We start from the raw sequence: 18,859 nt of genomic DNA on the forward strand, positions 1-18,859 counted from the left end.
TGCATTTTTTATCCTTGTCTGGTTTCACTGGCTAGAAACTCTGAATGATGATGAATAGACATGGAGAGAATAGGCATTCTTGCCTTATTTTTTTTAATGTTGGGGGAAGGCATTTAGTCCTTCATCATTAAGTATAAAGTCAGCCATAGACTTTTCCTGTATGCCATTTATCAAGTTGAGAAAAAAATTAATCAGGAATGGATATTGAATTTGGTCAAACGCTTTTTGGGAGTATATTGAGAATTATCTGATTTTTTTAGTTTGTTAAATATGATAGATTGTGTTGATAAATTTCTAAATGGTAAACCAACCCTGCCTAAGAAAATCATGAATTGGCCATAACATATTTCTAAAATATACATTGTTGAATTTAACTTATTAAAGTTTGGTTAAGAATTTTGCATTTATGTTCATGAAGGATATTGCTCAGTTTTCTATTTTTGTAATATATTTGTTGGGCTTGGGCATAAGAGTAACACTGTCTACACAGAATGAGCTGGAGAAGAATGCTACATGCTTCAGCTTCTGGAAGAGTTTGTGCAGAATTGGTATTATTTCTTCCTTAAATTTTTGGTAAAAATTACCAATGAAGTCAAGAAGGTTTGGAGTTTTTACTGTGCATTCAATTAGTTTGATAAATATAGGGCTATTCAGGCTATCTATTTCTTCTTAGAGAGCTTTACTGGTTTGTGTCCTCCAAGGGATTTATTCATTTTCTTAAAGTTGTCAACTTTATTGGCATAAAGCTCTTTATAATATGGCTTTATTACCCATTTAATATCTGTAGAATCTGTAGTTATGTTACCTCTTTTTTTTTGATATTGGTAATTTGTGTCTTTTTTATTCCTGATAAATATGGATATATGTTTATCAAATTCATCAATCTTTTCAAAGAATCAAATTTTAATCTATTATTTCATTTCCCACTCTAATATTTGTCCTATTTACTACTTATTTAAAGTTTAATTTACTCTTCTTTCTACTTAAGGTGGAAGTTGAGGTCTGTGATTTAAGACCTTTCTTATTTATCTAATAATATAGACATTTAGTGCTATAAATAGTCCTCTAATTACTGCTTCAGTGGTATCCCACAATTTTTTATATTATGTGTTCTCATTCCAGTTTAGTACAACATATCTTCTCATTTCGTTTTGATCTCATAAACAGCCCATGAGTTAAACATTGTTGTATAGTTTCCAGATACTCAGGAATTTTTGACAAAACTTCCTGTTATGAATTTCTAATTTAATTCTATTGTGGTCAGAGAACTTGAGATTTTACAAAACATGATCTATTTTGATGAATGTTTCATGAGCATTTGAAAGAAATACATATTCTGCTACTCTTGAATACAGTATCATATAAATGTTAATGAGGTAAGTTACTTTATGGTATTGTTCAAATTTTATATATCCTTACTGATAATCTACTTGTTCTGTCAGTTACATTCAACTCTATCACTACATCTGTGGATTTCTCGATTTTTTCTGGCAGTTCTATTAGTTTTTGCTTCATGTATTTTGAAGCCCTTTTATAAGTACACAGAAATTAAGTTTTTATGTCCTGATAATTTGAGATTGTTATCATTATAGAATAATCTTATATTTTCAGCTTACTATACTTTTCTGTGAAGTCTTCTTTATCTGATATTAGCATTTCCACTCCAGTTTTTTTCTTTTTTTGAGATGGAGTCTCACTCTGTCACTCAGGCTGGAGTGCAAGAGCATGATCTCGGCTCACTGCAAGCATTCTCCTGCCTTAGGCTGCTGAGTAGCTGGGACTACAGGTGTGTGCCACCATGCTCAGCTAATTGTTTGTATGTTTAGTACAAACAACAGGATTTCACCATGTTGGCCAGGATGATCTCGATCTCCTGACCTCATGACCTGCCCGCCTCAGCCTGCCAAAGTGCTGGGATTACAAGCATGAGCCACTGCTCCTGGCCTCCAGTTTTCTTTAGAATAGTATTAACATGGTACATAGCTTTTTATCCTTTTATTTGTAACCTGTTTGTGTCTATATATTTAAAATGTGTTTCTTAATGTGGTACACAGACACCGCGGAATATTTTGCATCAATATGGATGCAACTAGAGGCTACTATCCTAAACAAATTAATCCTCACGAACAAAAAACCAAATACTGTATGTTCTCACTTATAAATGGGAGGTAAATATTGAGTACTCATGGACATAAAGGTAGCAACAATAGATACCAGGGACTAATAGAGAAGAGAGGGAGGGACGGGAGCATGGGATGAAGATCTAATCGTTGGATACTATGCTCACTATATGGGTGATGGGATCATTCGTATCCTAAACATCAGCATCATGCAATACACCTGTGCTTGTACCTCCTGAATCTACAATAAAAGTTGAAATTATAAAAAGTAAATGAAATATATTTATTGTAGGCAGCTTATAGATGAGTTTTGCATTTCCAGCCAATCTGAAAGCTGTCTTTTAATGAGGATATTAAAACTTTTTAATTATATGTGATTAATTATATGTTTAGATTCAAATATACCATATGGCTATTTATTTCATCTGTCCTTTTTCTCCTTCTTTTCCTGCATCCTTTCAATTAATTGAATATTTTGTAGCTCCATTTTATCTTCTCTATTGGCTTATTAGATATGATTTTTGTTACTTTAGCAATTGCTTGGGGATATTTAATATTCATATTTAACTTACTGTACTGTACATTTTTGACTTATCTATAGTATATCTGTTTAACCTTAACTTTAAGTGATGTTAACCATGACACGTATTGTAAGAGAACCTTACCACAGTATACTTCCATTTCTGCCTTCCTGTCTTTTGTGCTATCATGGGCATATATTTTATTTCTGCATATTTTAAACTCCACAATATATTATTATTTTTTCTGTAAATAGTCAATTATCCTTTACAGATATTTAAATAAACAGGAAAGAAAAAGAAAAAGTACTTTTATTCTTACACATGTTACTATTCCCAGTAATTTTTTTTTTCTTTATTGAGACAAACTCTCACTCTGTCACCCAGAGGTGGTGCAGTGGTGAGCTCTTGGCTCACTGCAACCTCTGCCTCCTGGGCTCAGGAGCTTCTCTCGTTTCAGCCTCTCAAGTAGCTGCTGGGACTACAGGTGTGTGCCACCATGCCTGGTTAATTGTTTTTTATTTGTAATTTTTTTTAAGAGAGATGAGGTCTCACTGTATTGCCCAGGCTGGTCTCAAACTTCTGGGCTTAAGCAATCCTCCTGTCTTGGCCTCCCAAAGTGCTTGGATCACAGGTGTGATCCACTGTGCCCAGCCTTCAGTACTTTTTATTCTTTATGTGCATTTCATCTGTATTTTTATTATGTCTGAAGGTCTCCTTTAGCATTTCTCATAGTGTATCTCTAGCGGTGATTAATTCTCGCAGCTTTTGTATGTCTAAAAATGTATTTATTTCAAGTTTCTATTTAAAAGTTGTTTTCATTGAGTATAGAATTCTTGAATTTAGTTTTTCTTGATAGCATTTTTTGAGTATTTGAGAAATGTTCTACTGTCTTCTAACTTGCATTACTTCTCCTGAGAAATATGATGTAATTCTTATCTTTATTACTCTCTACTTAACATGTCTTTTATTCTCTGGCTTCTTTTGAGATAGCCTCTTTTTTACAGTTTAGAGAATTTGACTATGATGTGCTTTGGTGTAGTTGTCTTCATGTCTTTTGTGTTTGGAGTTCATTGATCATCTTGCATCTGTTAGGTTTTAGTCTTTATAAAATTTGATACAAATTCAGCCATCACTTCTTCAAATATTTTTGTCTTATCCTCTTATTTCTTCTGTAGACTTCAATAAAAATTATTCCACGTCTCAGTGATTCCCCTCTTTTTCTACATTTTTTGTCTTTTTCTGTTTTTCATTGCATAGTTTAGTTTACTAGTTATATCTTCTGCAATGTCTAATCTGCCAATAATTCTATTTAGTGAATTTTTAAAAATCTCCAAGTATAGCTATTATCTCTAGAAATATGATTTGGATTCTTGTTATGTCATATATCTACTTAACTTGCTTGATCTTTCCTCTAGGTTTTGGAGCATCTGGCATACAGTTATAATAACTGCCTTTATACCTTTGTCTTCTAACATCTCTTTAAGTTCGGGGTTCATTTTGATTGACTGAGCTTTTGAATATAAGTCATATTTTTCTGCTTCTTTGCATACCTGTTAGTTTTTTATTGGATGCCAGACATTAATAATTTTATCTTGTTGGGTACTGGATATTGTCATATTTCTCTAAGTCTCCTTGTACTTTGTTCTCAGATGCAATTAGTTATTGTGGAACCGCTTGATTTTTTTGGATCTGGCTTTCCTGATTTGTTAGGCAGGTCCAGAGTAATCCCAAGTTTAAGCCTAATTATTTTCTTTTTCTCAGGCAAGATCCTTTGAGTGTTCAACCCAATGCCTTCAGAATTTAGCAGTTTTCCATTTCAGCTGGTGGCCACAGGCACTTTTTCAGACTCTGTGTGAACACCAGCTACTGTTTATGCTAATCTTTCTATAAGGCTCTTTCTCCTGACACAGGGAGTTTTCTCACATGCAATGTGTTGATTAGCACTCTTCAGAATATTTGAAAAGTACTGCCTGGAGATTTCTGGCATTCTCTCTCATGCAGGATTCTCCCCTGTTCTTGAAATTTTAGCAGACTTTGCATCCCCAGATTCCTAGCTGCATCACTTCAGTTAAAGACTTCTGGGCTCTCTCTGGGTTTTTCTTCCATGAGTAAACCCAGAAAATGCATCATAAGCAATCAACTGACGCAAGCATAACAGTCACCTCATTTGTTTCCCATTTCTCAAGGGATATTATTCTTTTTTGGCTTATACCAATGTTTTAAAAACCATTGTTTAATACATTATTTCAAATATTTTAGTTGTTTCTGTCAGGAAAATGCAGCGCCTGTTATTCTATCCTGACAAGAAGCAGAAGTCTCAGGTTGAAGTCTATGAGATAGTACATGCTAACTTAAGACACCTTTGAAAAGTTCTCTTGACCCCTTCTAGGAATATCTAAGAGATGTCTCGCATGCCTCCTCCACCATTATCTGTACTTCTCCACCAGGGACTTAGTCTCACATGTGGCAATCCTAATCAAAATCTCAAAGAAATTTTGGTAGATATCAACAAAGTGATTCAATGATTTGTGCAGAAAGGCAAAGAGAAGAGCCATAAGAACTTTGAACAAACAGAACAAAGTTGGACAAACAAATCCTAACAATGACAATCCTGGTGAGGTTGCCAAGCAACTGGAACTCTCATTTACTGCTGGTGAAATGCAAAATGATACAGCCACCTTCAAAACCAGTTTGTCTCACCCAGGCACTAATACCTGAACGCTGAGCGTGAGCCCATGAAGATGAACCCTTTAACTAAGGTGAAGATGATCAATGAGCTGAATGAACGAGAGGTCCAGCTTGGGGTGGCCGATAAGGTGTCTTGGCACTTTGAGTACAAGGACAGTGCCTGGATCTTCCTGGGAGGGATTCCTTGTGAACTAACTGAAGGGGACATCATCTGTGTGTTCTCACAATATGGGGAGATTGTTAACATTAATCTCATGCGGGACAAGAAGACTGGGAAATCCAAAGGATTCTGTTTCCTCTGCTATGAAAACCAGAGGAGTACAATTCTGGCCTTTGACAATTTTAATGGGATCAAGATCAAAGGAAGAACTATCCGAGTAGATCATGTGTCTAACTATAGGGCTCCTAAGGACTCAGAAGAAATGGATGATGTGACCAGAGAGCTCCAGGAGAAGGGCTGTGGGGTTCGTACCCCCTCACCAAGTTTGTCTGAGAGCTCTGAAGATGAAAAACCAACAAAAAAGCACAAAAAAGACAAAAAGAAAAGAAAGAAAGAAAAAGAGAAAACTGATTGGGAGGTACAGGCAGAGCAACCATCCTCTTCATCACACAGAAGCAAGACAGTAAAGGGAAAGGATGACCCTGGCCCTAAGAAGCACAGCAGCAAGAACTTGGAGAGAGCTCAGAAGTCAGAGCCCAGGGAGGGGCGGAAGCTCCCCAGGACTGCTACTCTGGTGCAGCAGAGGACCTAGAGAGGGAGCTGAAGAAGGGGAAACCCAAGCACGAGCACAAGTCCTCAAGTAGGAGGGAGGTAAGAGAAGAAAAGACCAGGGATAGGGACAGAGGACGGAGTTCAGACACACATACTAGCCAGCACAATGGGCATTGCGAAGGGCGTGGTCATAGAAGTAGAAGTAGGAACCAAGATAAATCCCGTAGGCATAAAAGGTCCCAGTGCTCCTGGGAGCGGGAGTCTTCCAATCCCAGTGACCGTAGGCATCACTGAAAACTGTTCGGCTGCTCAGTAGATTTGGAAATAATTATGTTTTTTAAATGTAGTCAAATTCAGTTGAGTTGTTACTATTTTTGCATCTAAAACTTCTGGGGCTGCATTCTTTGAATCCCTTAAGTATTAGAGTCATTGAGAGGGCTGCAGTTTCAACAGCTAGATATCCTGGATATTCTTCGTACCATCTATTGTTCTTGTACCAGCGTGTGTATCTTGAACTTTGGTTCATAAATATGGCTCTTGAACCCACAGACCCCAGTTGGAAATGGAATTTTCAAGAAAGGGAAAATATCAGATGATTCTAGAATTCTAGTCTTTGTGTTAGATGTTTAGAGCCCAGCATTGTGGGACCTTTCCAGTTACTAGGTTTGGACAACTTGATATGAATGAATGGGATAGGATTTTTAAGATTAGCCAGCTCCATGCCCAAACCCTACTGTTTAAAATAATTTTTAATATCTTTTCTTTTACATTAAAACTTTTTTGTTTGATATGCCTCTTTTCACATTTTTCCTTGCAACGTATTTACTATCAATTTGTATTGAAGTGAAATTCACATAATATAAAGTCAACCATTTTAAAGGGAACAATTCAGTGGTATTTGGTACTGAACATCGACAGTGTTGTGTAACCATCACCTTTGTCTACTTCCAAACCATTTTTTATCCCAAAATGAAACCCTGTACCAATTAAACAAGAACTCCCCATTTCCTCCCTCCTCCCTGTCCCTAGCAACCACCAGTTGACTTCCTGTTTATGGGTTTGCCTATTCTGAACATTTCATATAAATGGAATTATACAACTGTGGGAAAAAAAAGAAAACCAGTTTGTCTGTTTCTTACAAATTTAAATAATTATACATTTACCATATGACCTAGCAATTTCATTCTCGGGGATGCGATTAAAATGAAAACTTACTTTTATACAGATATCAGTATGCCAGTATTTATGGTAGTTGTATTCATAATCACCAAAAACTGGAACCAAGCCATATGTTCTTCAACAGGGGAATAGATGAGCAACCAGTGATACCTTCAGGTAACGGACTACTATTCAATGACAACAAAAAAAGAATGAACTGTTGACATATAAACTAGAATGGATGCATCTCAAATGCATTATGCCAAGTGAAAGTAACTAGACACAAAAAAGTAAATTATTTCATTTGTGTGATATTCTGGAAGAGCAAAACCTTAGGGACAATAAAAATAGTAGTAGTTGACAGTGATTAGGACTTGGAGGAGAAGTTGAAAACACGAGGGTATTTGGAGGGATGATGACACTATTTTATTTCTTGACTGTAGTGATGGTTTGTGACCCTACATTTGCCAAAATTATAAACCAAAAAAAGTGACCCTACTGTATGTAAATCAAAAAATAGAATTTAAAAATCTATATACTGAGTATTGAAACACCCACCACTTTTCCATGACTCAGCTCCAAGATGCAGGCAACTAGGCATATTCCCCAAGGCTAGAGACTGGAAAATTCTTCTCTTGAGATATAAAAAGATTGAGTGGAGGATGAGGGCAAGATTTGCATATACTGACATTTAAGAAAATTCTCCTGAAACAGCTGGGCCTTTGCTATGAAACTCACATGAATTCCTTGTAGATATGTCCTGACTGTACACACATATTTCAAATAGTGTCTTAGTACAAACTGTCATCCTGTAAGTCATAGGCACTTGAGGAAAGTTTTTAACATGAAAAACAAAAAACCAATACAAACATAAAAAGGAATAAAATTCAGTAAAAATGAGATGATGCACAAAGTTGAAAAAAAATTAAAGACCTTTATATTATTGAAGAGCTAAGAGAATATATTGACAATAAAAAAGACACAATTAAGAAATCCTGTTATTTAGAGTAGAAAAAATAAAAAATATCAGAAGGGTTGGAAAAGAAATTGCAGAATATGTCCTAGAAAGTGGAACTGAAGAAAAATAGATAGAAAACAGGAAAGAAAAATTTTGGAAAGTTATATGATGAATTTGAAATCCTGCATTCAAATAGTAAGTCAAACAGAAAAAGAGAAGAAGAAAACAGAGGAGAAGAGATTTAGCTGATAAAAAATACAAAATAATTTCTTTAACTGAAATAATGAATCCAGCAAAATAAGGAAGGACCCAACTGAAATGTGCCAGTATGATTTTTTAAAACACCAAAAATAGATAAATTAAAAAATAAGATCCAAAAAGTTTGCAGAGAGAAAGCCTGGTTGCATGTAAAGAATGAAGAATCAGAATGACATTATACTTCTTGTCTAAGACATTGGAAGCCAAAAGACAGTGGAGCTGTGCCTTCACGTATTCATGGATATGGATTCATATTCAGCTAACCTGTCTAAAATATAAAGGTAATTAAAGATGACATTTTTAGACATTCAAAGTCTCAAAAGTATTACTTGACAATCCCCATGCATTGTTTCTCAGGAAGCTGCTGAATTATGTGATGTAAAAAATAAGAGTCAAGAAAAACACCAACAGTAAATCTAAGATGTAGGGCATCTCATACAAGAGTGAAACTACAGGGAGTCTCAGTGCACCATCTTTGCAATAGGCCAGATCAAACCATCCAGATTGTAAGAGAAGGATAGGAAGATAAAATAAATGTCTCTGGGGGAATCAAATTGGAAATAATAGATTACCTGCTATGTTTTATCATGTGGAAAATGGTGCCAAATATAATCACAGATTTTATAGTTCTTTGACAAGTTTGAGAAAAATTTGTGACGGCAAATATTGTTTAATACTTATCAATAAAAATGAAGCAAATGAACACCAAGGAAAACAGTTTCCTTATTTAAAAAAATACAACCATAAAATAAGATTTCACTCAGCAGCAAATAATAACTTCATAGCCATAAAAATGTAACACTGGGCCAGCCACAGTGACTCACACCTGTAATCCCAGCACTTTGGGAGGCCAAGGAGATGAATCACCTGAGGTCAGGAGTTTGAGACCAGCCTGACCAACATGGAGAAACTTTATCTCTACTAAAAATACAAAAAAAAAAAAAAAAAAAAAAATTAGCCGGTTGTGGTGGTGCATGCCTGTAATCTAAGCTACTCAGGAGGCTGCGGTAGGAGATTCACTTTAACCTGGGAGGGGGTTTGTGGTGAGCTCAGATTGCGCCATTGCACTGCAGCCTGGGCAACAAGAGCAAAACTCAGTCTCAAAAAACAAACAAACAAAAAATATAAATTGATTATTGATTTTATTTAAAATATATTATGTAAGTATATAGAAAGGATGAAGGAAGGAGGGCATGGAAGGGTGGGATAGTCTCATAAGAGTTGCAAATACTCCTCTTTCATACCAGGTACTCAGCAATGCCTAAAATGGGAAAAAATCAAAATGAAAGTAGTATTTAAAATTGTGTAGACGATTATCAGAAGTAACTAAAAGAAATGAAGAGGTTGCTTCTGAGATGTCCAACTGAGGGATCAGGGAGTGCTATTCTTTCTTATGTGTTCTAATTAAAACAAAAAACTCAATGCATGCTTTACTTTGATAAAATTATAATTTAGAAAATTTAATTGCAATCGCCTATTGTGAGACCGTCAGAGTGGAAGTCTGTAGAATAATATTTTTGGAAAAACGGGAAGCTGTTTTCTGTTTTTCACATCTGCCTAGGCATGGAGCTAGCCCTGCTAGTTTCTAGGGAAGAAAAGAAGTACAGTATGATTCTTAAGTTTCAGACTTTTTCTTATAATGTCATTTTCTTTAAAATAAGCAATGGTATAAGAACGCCTATGTTTTAAAGTTTTCATTTTAACTCTATTTTCTTTTTTGTGGTCTTTTCAAATAGAATTATTTTTCTGCCAACATCAATAGTCACCTGGCACTTTAATGCCAGTGTAGTTCTCTGCCCTAGACAGCTGATGACCAGCCTATATAATAAGATTGGACCTGACATTATGAAATTGACATAACTAAATGTCAACATAGACAGGAAAATGTGGAATCAGATTTTAGTAGCATCAGCCTTTAGGCTGTCCAAGAAAAAATTGTACTTTCTGAAAAGGTCCCAGAATGACATCTCAGAGGCTGAAGTCCTATTCCAAGGTTTGTGAGACTTCAGTGGTGAAATGCTTGGTACTTGGTCATGTGGTAAATTGTATAGACTCTAGAGAGACTTCTCAAAGAACTCCAGGACTGGTTTAAAATACCTCACATCCCTGAGGGTTTGACTAATAAAATATAAACATGCCTCTGAAGGTCTCCAAGTACCTTGGAGACAAATTAATTGTGACTTGTATGACGTTTGTTGGCTCAGACATCTATGAATTTCTATCTTATTAGGCACTTTAAGAACACAGAAAATACGGGTATTTTAGGGTAGTTTATCACAGGTGAGTCAGGTAAAAAAAATTACACTAAATTTTACTTGTAAAATGCATATAGGTAAATTTAAAAAAAAAACAGATAATTAATCTACGATTTCAAAATTCACTGTGATTTGTTATATAGATAGCCTCTTATTTTGTCCAAGTTTTTTTCCTCTAAATTTCAGCTTTCTTTTTTCTGGTCTTCTGAATTAATTTTTTTTTCATTTTATTTTTTTCCCCAAAGCTATTTGGAAGACATATATTTTATTTCTAGTCTTCGAGTAGTTGTCCTTAAAATTTTAATACGTTTAAATGTAAAAAAAAATACAACAATCTAACATTAATCAGTATCTTTATGTGCCTCCTGAATAATATAAGGACTTAAGATGCTTAAAAACAATCACTCATCTCAAATATTACACACCCTTGTTATCTAGCCTTTTACTTTTATAGTGTTTCTGTTCTTTTCTTCTTCTTTTTTTAAATTATGCTTTAAGTTCTGGGATATATGTGCAGAGCATGCAGGTTTATTACATAGTTATACACATGCCATGGTGGTTTGCTGCACCCATCAACCTGTCATCTACATTAGCTATTTCTCCTAATGCTATCCCTCCCTCAGCTTCCCAACCCCTGACAGGCCCCAGTGTGTGATGTTCCCCTCCCTGTGTCCATGTGTTCTCATTGTACAACTCCCACTGATGAGTGAGAACATGCGGTGTTTGGTTATCTGTTCCTGTGTTAGTTTGCTGAGAATGATAGTTTCCAGCTTCATCCATGTCCCCGCAAAGGACACAAACTCATCCTTTTTTATTGCTGCATAGTATTCCATGGTGTACATGTGCCACATTTTCTTTATCCATTCTATCATTGATGGGCATTTGGGTTGGTTTCAAGTCTTCGCTATTGTGAATAGTGCTGCAATAAACATACATGTGCATGTGTCTTTATATAGAATGATTTATAATTTTTTGGGTATATACCCAGTAATGGGATTGCTGTGTCTAATGGTATAAAGACATTTTAGGCCAATATCCCTGATGAACATCTATGTGAAAATCTTCAATAAAATACTCATAAACTGAATCCAGCAACACATCAAGAACCTTATCTACCACAATCAAGTGGACTTCATCCCTGGGATGCAAGGCTGGTTCAACATATGCAAATCAGTAAATGTAATCCATCGCATAAACAGAACCCAATTACAAAAACCACATAATTATCTCAATAGATACAGAAAATGATTTTGATAAAATTCAGTATCCCTTCGTGCTAAAACCTCTCAATGAACTGTTACTGATGGAATGTATCTCAAAATAATAAGCTATTTATGACAAACCCACAGCCAATATCATACTGAATGGGGAAAAGCTGGAAGCATTCCCCTTGAAAACCAGCATAAGACAAAAATGCCCTCTCTCACCACTACTATTCAACATAGTACTGAAAGTTTTGGCCAGGACAATTAGGGAAGAGAAAGAAGGGGTGTTCAAATAGGAAGGAAGTCAAATTGTCTGTTTGCAGATGACATGATTGTGTATTTAGAAAACCCCATCATCTCAGCCTAAAGTCTCCTTAAGCTGATAAGCAACTTCAGCGAAGTCTAAGGTTACAAAATCAATGTGCAGAAATTACAAGCATTCCTGTACACCAATAATAGACAGCCAAATCATGAGTGAACTCCCACTCACAATTGCTACAAAGAGAATAAAGGACCTAAGAATACAACTTACAAGGGACCTCAGTTTCAGAACTTGTTATTGGTCTATTCAGGGATTCAACACTTTCCTGGTTTAGGCTTGAGAGTGTGTATGTGTCTGGGAATTTGTCCATTTCTTCTAAATTTTCTAGTTTATTTGTGTAGAGGTATTTACAGTATTCTCTTATGGTAGTTTGTATTTCTGTGGGATTAGTGGTAATATCCTCTTTATCATTTTATCAGTGTCTATTTGATTATTCTCTCTTTTCTTCTTTATTAATCTGCCTAGCAGTATATCTATTTTGTTAATCTTTTCAAAAAACCAGCCCTTGGATTGACCGATTTTTTTTGAAGGGTTTTTCATGTGATTTTTTTTAAAGATTTTTCATGTCTCTATCTCCTTCAGTTTGCTCTGATCTTAGCTATTTATTGTCTTCTGCTAGCTTTTGAATTTGTTTGCTTTTGCTTCTCTAGTTCTTTCAATTGTGATGTTAGGGTGTTGATTTTAGATCTTTCCTGCTTTCTCCTGTGGGCATTTAGTGCTATAAATTTCCCTCTAAACACTGCTTTAGCTGTGTCCCAGAGATTCTGGTATATTGTTTCTTTATTTTCATTGGTTTCAAAGAACTTATATCTGCCTTCATTTTGTTATTTACTCAGTAGTCATTCAGGAGCAGGTTGTTTGGTTTCCATGTAGTTGTGCAGTTTTGAATGAGTTTCTTAATTCTGAGTTCTAATTTGATTACACTGTGGTATGAGAAACTGTTAAGATCCATTATTTTGCATTTGCTGAGGAGTGTTTTACTTCCAATTATGTGGTCAATTTTAGAATAAGTGCAATGTGGTGCTGAGAAGAATGTATATTCTGCTGATTTGGGGTGAAGAGTTCTGTAGATGTATACCAGGTCAGCTTGGTTCAGAGCTGAGTTTAAGTCCTGGATATCCTTGTTAATTTTCTGTCTTGTTGATCTGTCTAATATTGACAGTGGGGTTTTAAAAAGTCTCTCACTATTATTGTGTGGGAGTCTAAGTCTCTTTGTAGGTCTCTAAGAACTTGCTTTATGAATCTGGGTGCTCCTGTACTGAGTGCGTATATATTTAGGATAGTTAGCTCTTCTTGTTGCATTAATCCCTTTACCATTATGTAATGCCCTTCTTTGTCTTTTTTGATCTTGGTTCGTTTAAAGTCTGCTTCATCAGAGACTAAGATTGCAAACCCTGCTTTTTTCTTTTCTTTCCATTTGCTTGGTAAATATTCCCCCATCCCTTTATTTTGAGCCTATGTGAGTCTTTGCACATGAGATGGGTCTCCTGAATGCAGCACACTGATGCATCTTGACTCTTCATCCAATTTGCCAGTCTGTGCCTTTTAATTGGGGCATTTAGCTCATTTACATTTAAGGTTAGTATTGTTATGTGTGAACTTGATCCTGTCGTTTTGATGCTAGCCAGTTATTTTGCCCATTAGTTGATGCAGTTTCATCATAGTGTCGATGATCTTCCCAATTTGGTATGTTTTTGCAGTGGTTGGTACCAGATTTTCCTTTCCATATTTAGTGCTTCCTTCAGGAGTTTTTGTAAGGCAGGCCTGGTGGGGACAAAATCTCTCAGCATTTGCTTGTCTGTAAAGGATTTTATTTCTCCTTCACTTATGAAGCTTAGTTTGGTTGGATATGAAATTCTGGGTTGAAAATTTCTTTAAGAATGGCTTGTAGGGTTTCTGCAGAGAGATCTGCTGTTAGTCTGATGGGTCTCCCTCTGTGGATAACCTGACCTTTCTCTCTGGCAGCCTTTAACTTTTTTTCCTTCATTTCAACCTTGATGAATCTGATGATTATATGTCTTGGGATTGTTCTTCTCAAGTTGTATCTTTGTGGTGTTGTCTATTTCCGAATTTGAATGTTGGCCTATCTTGCTAGGTTGGGGAATTCCTCCTGGATAATATCCTGAAGAGTGTTTTCTAACTTGGTTTCATTATCCTTGTCACTTTCAGATACATCAATCAAATGTAGGTTTGGTCTTTTCACATAGTCCCATATTTCTTGGAGGCTTTGTTCGTTCCTTTTCATTCTTTTTTCCCTAATTTTGTCTTCACACTTTACTTCATTAAGTTGATCTTCATTCTCTAATACCCTTTCCTCCACTTAATCAATTCAGCTATTGATACTTGTGTATGCTTCACAAAGTTCTTGTGCTGTGTATTTTAGCTCCATCAGGTCATTTATGTTCTTCTGTAAACTGGTTATTCTAGTTAGCAATCCATCTAACCTTTTTTCAAGGTTCTTATCTTCCTTGCATTGGGTTAGAACATGCTCCTTTAGCTTGGAGGAGTTTGTTATTATCCACTTTCTACTTCTGTCAATTTGTCAAATTCATTCTCTGTCCAGTTTTCTCTGTTCCCTTGTTGGCAAAGAGTTATAATCCTTTGGAGAAGAGGCATTCTGGTTTTTGGAATTTTCAGCTTTTTTGCACTGGGTTTTCCTCATCTTTGTGGATTTATCTACCTTTGGTCTATGATGTTGGTGACCTTCAAATGGGCTTTCTGTGTGGACATCCTTTTTGTTGATGTTGATGGTATTCCATTCTGTTTGTTAGTTTTCCTTCTAACAGTCAGGCTCCTCTGCTGCAGGTCTGCTGAAGTTTGCCGGAGGTCCACTCCAGACCCTATTTGCCTGGGTATCACCAGCAGAGGCTGCAGAACAGCAAAAATTGCTGCCTGTTTCTTCCTCTGGAAGCTTCATCCCAGAGAGGCACCCACCAGATGCCAGCCAAGGCTGTCCTGTATGAGTTGTCTATCGACCCTTGCTGGGAGGTATCTCTCAGTCAGGAGGCACACGGTTTAGGGACCCACTTGAGGAGGCAGTCTGTTCCTATCAAAGCTCAAGCACTGTGCTGGAGATCTGCTGCTCTCTTCAGAGCTGGCTGGCAGGAACATTTAAGTCTGCTGAAGCTGTGCCCATAGCTGTCCCTTCCCCTAGGTGCTCTGTCCCAGGGAGATTGGAGTTTTATCTATAAGCCCCTGACTGGAACCGCTGCCTTCCTTTCAGAGATTCACTGCCCAGAGAGGAGAAATCTAGACTGGCAGTCTGGCTACAGCTGCTTTGGTGGGCTCTACCCAGTTCAAACTTCCTGGCTGCTTTGTGAGGGGAAATCCACCTAATCAAGCCTCAGTAATGGTGGACTCCCCACCCCCCACCAAGCTCAAGCCTCCCAGGTTGACTTCAGCCTGCTGTGCTGGCAGCGTGAACTTCAAGCCAGTGGATGTTAGCTTGCCGGGTTCTGTGGGGGTGGGATCCACTGAGCTAAAACACTTTGCTCGCTGGCTTCAACCCCCTTTCCAGGGGAGTGAATGGTTCTGTCTTGCTGGTGTTCCAGGCACCACTGGGGTATGAAAAAAACTCTTGCAGCTAGCTTGGTGTCTTCCCAAACAGCTGCCCAGTTTTGTGCTTGAATCCCAGGGCCCTGGTGTTGTATGCACCCTAGGGAATCTCCTGGTCTGTGGGTTGAGAAGACATGGGAAAAGTGTAGTATTTGGGTCGAAATGCACCATTCCTCACAGCTCAGTGTCTCACAGTTTCCTTCGGCTAGGGGAGGGAGTTCCCTGACCCTTGAGCTCCCGGGGTGAGGAGATGCCCCACCCTGCTTTGGTTCACCTTCTGTGGGCTGCACTCACTGTCTAACCAGTCCCAGTGAGATGAGCTGGGTACCTCAGTTGGAAATGCAGAAATCACCCACCTTCTGTGTTGATCTCACTGGGAGCTGCAGACGGGACCTGTTCCTATTCTGCCATCTTGCCAACCTGGCATTTCTTTTATTTTCATATGTTACTTATTTATGTGGGTAAACCTGCCACCCAACCAAACATAAGAATTGCTATCACCAACAATGCTATCTATGAACACCTTTCTTATTCCATCACATACTATTTAGTCTCATACTCAAAGGTGACAACTACCTTGACTTTGTAGTCATTTTCTCACATATATTTGTGTGCCTAAAAAAGTGTACTATGTAGATTTGTGTATTTTTAGACTTTATAAAAAGTTTCCTAGGTAGTCCTCTAGAATGAAAATGTTTTCATTTGACCTTATGTCATTAAGAGTCATCTATTATTTTTTCACTGCTGTGTAGTATTTCATTGTATGGCCATTTTTTGATTTACTTATCAAGTCTCCTGGCAATGAGCATTTGATTTAGGGCAGATGTGGAGATGGGCATTCAGATCTCCCCTCAACAAAGAGCTTGTTTCAAGGAGCCAAGTTAGCAGACATCCTTTAGTGGCTGCAGGATTCCTGTGGAGGTCATGGTCTCTCCCAGCTACCACCAAACAACAGCTGAGCACCACAGGAGCACTTGAGTCAGGCTCTTTCTGTCCACAGCAGATCTCCTCTGGGGTCCTCATTAGACTTGTAGAGACTTTCTGTGAGCTGCACTGCAGTCTGAGGATCTTCTTACCCAATATTTTCTTCCTCTCTCTTTTAATAGGTATCATCAGACCTGCATCACAGTCTGAAGTCTCTCCCTGTCTACTCCTGAGACCCCTCCCTTTTATCCTTCGTGAGCATTTCCCCCCTTGCACTTCTGATTCAGTCATAGTGTCTCCTGCCCAGAGGACCCAAATAAATAGGGTTAGATATTTTTCTAGGACAACACTACTGCTGTGAACATTCTGGTGGGCAAGATACATCTCCGTGTGCAAGAGTGGAATTGCTGAGCTGCAGTGTGTATAGATTTAACTTTCCAAAATGCTAAATAATCTTTCAAAGTTTTTTACCAAGTTGAATATCTATCAGCAATGTATAAGGATTCTGCTAAGATACTACAACACTTGGTGTTGTCAGGTTTTTTGTAATATTTGCCAACTGGGCATGGTGGCTCATACTGTAATCTTAGCACTTTGGGAGGCCAAAATGAAAGGATTACTTGAGCCCAGGAGTTTAAGACCAGTCTGGGCAGCATAGGGAGACCTTGTTTCTACAAAAAATATTTTAAAATTAGCCAGGTGTGGTGATGTGTGTCTGTGGTCCCAGCTACTCTTGAGGCTCAGCGGGGAGGATCGCTTGAGCCCAGGAGGTTGAGGCTGCAGTGAGCTATGAATTTGCAACTGCATTCCAGCCTAGGTGATGAAGCAAAGACCTTGTCTCAAAAAAAAATGTAAATATAAAACTAAATATTTGCCAATTAATTAATGTAAAATGATATCTCATTGTGATCTTGACTTACATTTCTTCTTTACTGAGCTTGGGCATATCTTTTATGTCTATTGACTATATGTGTTTATTTTACTGTGAAATGTCTATTCATGTTCAGATACATACATACACACACACATGTATCTATATTTCGGTCATGTGTATTGCAAATAACCTCTCTCATTTTATAGCTAATTATTTTATTTCACTTAAAATGCCTTTTGATAAAATATGTTACTAATTTTAATGTGATTGAATTTATAGTCTTTTAAAATATTATTAGTACTTTGTCTAAATCACCTTTTCATACCACAATAAATATGTTCATCTATATTTTCTTCAAATATATGTTTAAGGTTTTTATTAAAAAAGAAAAACTTGTTTAGGAAAGGATTCATTTTGATCTTTTTTTCCCAATAAAATAGATGATTTTTTGACTGAAATATCAAGGAGTTGCCATTGTCCAAGTCATAACAGCCAAGCTCATGTGTGCAAAGGCAATAGCAACTATGCTATGACTTCCATCTGGTAGCTGTTGCAATTTACCATTGATTATAAAAAATTGTTTGTGTTAACCCTGTCTTTCATTTTCTATATTTTGATGCTGTGATATCTGGACCCTCACTGACTCAAGGGAGACTGCCTCTCCGAGGATTAGGCAATTCCTAGAGATAGTAAGCAACTTATTTTGTTTATTTATTTTGTTTGAGTTACAAACTCTTTTCAATGGAAGTCATTCTCCTGATCTTCTGGTGTTACCATAACTAAATAACAATAAAACCTATTTTTCAAAACAGTATTTTAAATCTAGAGATGTTAAAATGTAAAAAAAAAAAAAAATAGAATGTAGTACTTAGATTACTATACTTAGATTAATGTGCTTAGATTAATATACAGAATTTTTGAAAGATTTTAAAAATTTGCATCAATTAGAAAAACAGTTCTACAATTAATATCTTTCCAGTATTGTTCATATCTGTTTTGAATATCAAAGTTAAACTGCCCTCACAGAATGAATTTGGGAGCATTGTCTTCCCCTGCCCCCACCCCATATATCTGGGAGAGTTAATAAAAGATTGGAATGATTTGCTCCTTAAAAGTTTGCTAGAGCTTACCTGTAAAACTGATCCTGAAAACATTTTTAGCTATTACTTTATTTAATACTCAGGTACGGTAAGTTATATATTCTAATAATTTTGCTACTTCATCTAAGTTTTCAAAACATATTAGAAAAACATGTTGACAGCGTTCTTTTTTCTATCTTTGCTGCATTTGTACTTATGTCTCTTTTTCA

General features: G+C 36.7%; 1 pseudogene; it reads left to right on the top strand.

The window, feature by feature from the left end:
- The first annotated feature begins 5,382 nt into the window (after positions 1–5,382).
- Positions 5,383–6,335, top strand: LOC105715755 (RNA-binding motif protein, X-linked 2-like; annotated as a pseudogene).
- Positions 6,336–18,859: the final 12,524 nt, after the last annotated feature.

The sequence above is a fragment of the Aotus nancymaae genome, unplaced genomic scaffold (genome assembly GCF_030222135.1).
Source record: "Aotus nancymaae isolate 86718 unplaced genomic scaffold, 86718_ANA_hifiasm-v0.15.2.pri h1tg000077l, whole genome shotgun sequence".
NCBI classification, from domain to species: Eukaryota; Metazoa; Chordata; class Mammalia; order Primates; family Aotidae; genus Aotus; species Aotus nancymaae.